This window comes from Triticum aestivum, chromosome 6D (genome assembly GCF_018294505.1).
Source record: "Triticum aestivum cultivar Chinese Spring chromosome 6D, IWGSC CS RefSeq v2.1, whole genome shotgun sequence".
Taxonomy (NCBI): Eukaryota; Viridiplantae; Streptophyta; class Magnoliopsida; order Poales; family Poaceae; genus Triticum; species Triticum aestivum.
The window spans coordinates 333,563,581-333,568,821 of record NC_057811.1 but is presented as its reverse complement, the minus strand read 5'-3'; positions in this window follow the sequence as shown (position 1 = coordinate 333,568,821).

Genomic DNA, 5,241 nt, shown 5'->3' with positions numbered 1-5,241 from the left:
GATCAATGAGCTAGCCAAGTAGTGGCTCACTAGGGACACAGTGTTTGTCTATGTATTCAGACATGTATTTAGGTTTCTGATCAATACAATTCTAGCATGATCATGAATAAGGAAATATAAAATGACAACTTTATTATTGCCTCTAGGGCATATTTCCTTTAGTCTCCCACTTGCACTAGAGTCAATAATCTAGTTCACATCGCCATGTGATTAACACCAATAGTTCACATCATCATGTGACCAACACCCAAAGGGTTTACTAGAGTCAATAATCTAGTTCACATCGCCATGTGATTAACACCCAAAGAGTACTAAGGTGTGATCATGTTTTGCTTGTGAGAGAGTTTTAGTCAACGGGTCTGCCACATTCAGAGCCGTATGTATTTTGCAAATTTTCTATGTCTACAATGCTCTGCATGGAGTTACTCTAGCTAATTGCTCCCACTTTCAATATGTATCCAGATTGAGACTCAGAGTCATCCAAATCGGTGTCAAAGCTTGCATCGACGTAACCCTTTACGATGAACACTTTATTATCTCCATAATCGAGAAATATCTCCTTAGTCCTCTAAGGATAATTTTTGACCGATGTCTAGTGATCTACTCCCGGATCACTATTGTACCCTCTTGCCAAACTCATGGCAAGGTACAAAACAGGTTTGGTACACAACATGGCATACTTTATAGAACCTATGGCTGAGGCATAGGGAATGACTTTCATTCTCTCTCTATCTTCTGCCGTGGTCGGGTTTTGAGTCTTACTCAATTTCACACCTTGCAACACAGGCAAGAACCCTTTCTTTGACTGATCCATTTTTGAACTTCTTCAAAATCTTGTCAAGGTATGTGCCTTGTGAAAGTCCTATTAAATGTCTTGATCTATCCCAGAGATACCTCTCCGATACACAGAGTGACAAATCCCAATCTTGATTCACACCAACTCAACAGACACCTTCGGATATACCTGTAGAGCATCTTTATGATCACCCAGTTACGTTGTGACGTTTGATAGCACCAAGGTATTCCTCCGGTATCCGGGAGTTGCATAATCTCATGGTCGAAGGAACATGTATTTGACATTAAGAAAGCAGCAGTAAACTGAAAGATCATATGCTATGCTAACGGTTGGGTCTTGTCCATCACATCATTCTCCTAATGATGTGATCCCGTTGTCAAATGACAACTCATGTCCATGGTTAGGAAACCTTAACCATCTTTGATCAACGAGATAGTCAAGTAGAGGCTCACTAAGGATACAGTGTTTGTCTATGTATTCACACGTGTATTTAGGTTTCCGATCAATACAATTCTAGCATGAATAATAAACATTTATCATGAATAAGGAAACATAAAATAACAACTTTATTATTGCCTCTAGGGCATATTTACATAAATTACTACACACATCGACCGCTATCCAGCATGCATCTAGTGTATTAAGTTCATGGGGAAATGGAGTAATGCAATAAGAACGATGACATGATGTAGACAAGATCTATCTATGTAGAGATAAACTCTGTCGTTTTACCCTTAGTTGCAACGATACATACGTGTCGGTTCCCCTTCTGTCACTGGGATCAAGCACCGTAAGATCGAACCCACTACAAAGCACCTCTTCCCATTGCAAGATAAATAGATCAAGTTGGCCAAAGAAAACCCAAATATCGGAGAAGAAATACGAGGCTATAAGCAATCATGCATATAAGAGATCAAAGAAACTCAAATAACTTTCAAGGATATAAAATTATAGATCTGATCATAAACTCAAAGTTCATCCGATCTAACAAACGCACCGCAAAAAATAGTTACATCATATGGATCTCCAAGAGACCATTGTATTGAGAATCAAACGAGAGGAAGCCATCTAGCTACTAACTACGGACCCGAAGGTCTACAAAGAACTACTCACGCATCATCGGAGAGGCACCAATGGAAGTGGTGAACCCCTCCGTGATGGTGTATAGATTGGATCTGCTGGTTCTGGACTCTGCGGCGGCTAGAATTGATTTCCGTCGACTCCCCTAGGGTTTCTGGAATATTGGGGTATTTATAGAGGAAACAGGCGGTCCGGGGGGTACCCAAGGTGGGCACAACCCACCAGGGCTCGCCTGGGCCTCCTGGCGCGCCCTGGTGGGTTGTGCTCCCCTCGGAGCACCCCCCACGCACCACCTTGGCCCATTGGGTGTCTTCTGATCCATAAAAAATCTCCATGAAGTTTCATTGCATTTGGACTCCGTTTGGTATTGATTCCTACGATATAAAAAAACATGCAGAAAACAGCCACTGGCAGTTGGCACTATGTCAATAGGTAGTACCAAAAAATGATATAAAATGACTATAAAATGATTATAAAACATCTAAGATTGATAATATAACAGCATGGAACAATAAAAAATTATAGATACGTTGGAGACATATCAACATTCTCCCCCTCTTGTTGCTATGCATCTCCTAGATAGATCTTGCGTGAGCATAGGAATTTTTTTGAAATTGCATGTTACGTTTCCCAATAGTGGCGTCCGAGCCAGGTCTATGCGTTGATGATATGCATGAGTAGAACACAAAGAGTTGTGGGTGGTGATAGTCATACTGCTTACCACCAACGTCTTATTTTGATTTGGCGGTATTGTTGGATGAAGCGGCCCGGACCACGTTCATGAGACCGGTACCACCGACATACATGCAACTTGTTTTGCATAAAGGTGGCTGGCGGGTGTCTGTTTCTCCAACTTTAGTTGAATCGAATTTGACTACGGCCGGTCCTTGTTGAAGGTTAAAACAACAAACTTGACGAAACACCGTTGTGGTTTTGATGCGTAGGTAAGAACGGTTCTTGCTAGAAGCCCGTAGCAGCCACGTAAAACTTGCAACAACAAAGTAGAGGACATCTAACTTGTTTTTGCAAGGCATGTTGTGATGTGATATGGTCAAGACATGATGTGATATACGTTATTGTATGAGATGATCATGTTTTGTAAAAGTTATCGGCAACTGGCAGAGCCTTATGGTTGTTGCTTTATTGTATGAAATGCAATCGCCATGTAATTGCTTTACTTTATCACTATGTGTTAGCAATAGTTTTAGAAGCAATAGTTGGCGAGACGACAATGACGCTACGATGGAGATCAAGGTGTCAAGCCGGTGACGATGGAAATCATGACGGTGCTTTGGATATGGAGATCAAAGGCACAAGATGATGATGGCCATATCACGTCACATATTTTGATTGCATGTGATGTTTATCTTTTATGCATCTTATTTTGCTTAGTACGGCGGTAGCATTATAAGATGACCCCTCACTAAAATTTTAAGGTATGAGTGTTCTCCCTGAGTATGCACCGTTGCGATAGTTCGTCGTGCCGAGACACCACGTGATGATCGGGTGTGATAAGCTCTACATTCACATACAACGGGTGCAAGACAATTTTGCACATGCGGAATACTCGGGTTAAACTTGACGAGCCTAGCATGTATAGACATGGCCTCGGAACACTGGAGACCGAAAGGTCGAACATGAATCATATAGTAGATATGATCAACATAGAGATGTTCACCATTGAAAACTACTCTATCTGACGTGATGATCGGACATGGCTTAGTTGATATGGATCACGTGATCATTTAGATGACTCGAGGGATGTCTATCTAAGTGGAGTTCTTAAGTAATATGATTAAATGAACTTACTTTATCATGTACTTAGTCCTCATAGTTTTTGCATATCTATGTTGTAGATCAATGGCCCGTGCTACCGTTCCCTTGAATTTTAATGCGTTCCTAGAGAAAGCTAAGTTGAAAGATGATGGTAGCAACTACTCGGACTGGGTCTGTAACTTGAGGATTATCCTCATTGCTGCACAGAAGAATTATGTCCTTGATGCACCGCTAGGTGACAAGCCCCCTCCCGCTAATGTAGATGCTTTGAACGTCTGGCAGACATGCTCTAATGACTACTCTATAGTTCAGTGTGCCATGCTTTACGGCTTAGAATCGGGACTTTGAAGACGTTTTGAACGTCATGGACCATATGAGATGTTCCAGGAGTTGAAGTTAATATTTCAAGCAAATGCCCGAGTTGAGAGATATGAAGTCTCCAACAAGTTCTATAGCTGCAAGATGGAGGATAATAGTTCTGTCAGTGAACACATACTCAGAATGTCTGGGTATCATAACCACTTGACTCAGCTGGGAGTTAATCTTCTGGATGATAGTGTTAGTGACAGAGTTCTTCAATCACTGCCACCAAGCTACAAAGGCTTCGTGATGAACTATAATATGGAAGGGATGGATAAGACAATTCCTGAGCTCTTCGCTATGCTCAAAGCTGCGAAGATAGAAATCAAGAAAGAGCATCAAGTGTTGATGGTTAACAAGACCACTAGTTTCAAGAAAAAGGGCAAGTGAAAGAAGGGGAACTTCAAGAAGAATGGCAAGCAAGTTGTCACTCCCGGGAAGAAGCCCAAGTCGGGACCCAGGCCTGAAACTGAGTGCTTCTACTGCAAAGGGACTGGTCACTGGAAGCGGAACTGCCCCAATTATTTGGCGGAAAAGAAGGATGGCAGAGTGAACAAAGGTATATTTGATATACATGTTATTGATGTGTACCTTACTAATGCTCGTAGTAGTGCCTAGGTATTTGATACCGGTTCGGTTTCTCATATCTGTAACTCGAAATAGGGGCTACGTAAACGAAGATTGGTTAAGGACGAGGTGACGATGCGCGTCGGGAATGGTTCCAAGGTCGATGCACTACAAAAAAAAGACACATCCGTGACATTTTGGGCTGAACGGATTTTTTTTCTGTTATACATATGACACTTCTATGACGATAATTGTGACAAAACCCGGTATCATCATAGATGTGGTGGGCTCCTACTTCTATGACAAGAAATCATGACAGAAAATGGGCTTTTCGTCCTGGGTGGGCCGGAGACGCAGCTGCATGACATTCTTTGGGCTGTCCATGACGGAAAAAACCGTGGTAGAAGCGAGGGGGAGGAAAATTTCGGGGAGTTCCCGGTTACGGTGGGAGGTCAGGGGCCGAGCGATGCGCGTTTCTCTCGTACACGTACGCGCGTGTGTGCGAGGCGTTGGCTCTAACTGAACTCGAGCGAGGCGGTGGGCTCTAACTGAACCCGAGCGATTGCACTGCAGGCTACGCGTTACTGAACCCGAGCGATCGATCGATGGCTGTTAACTGAACCCGATCGAGCTATTCCTTCGCTACTACTGCTAACTGAAGC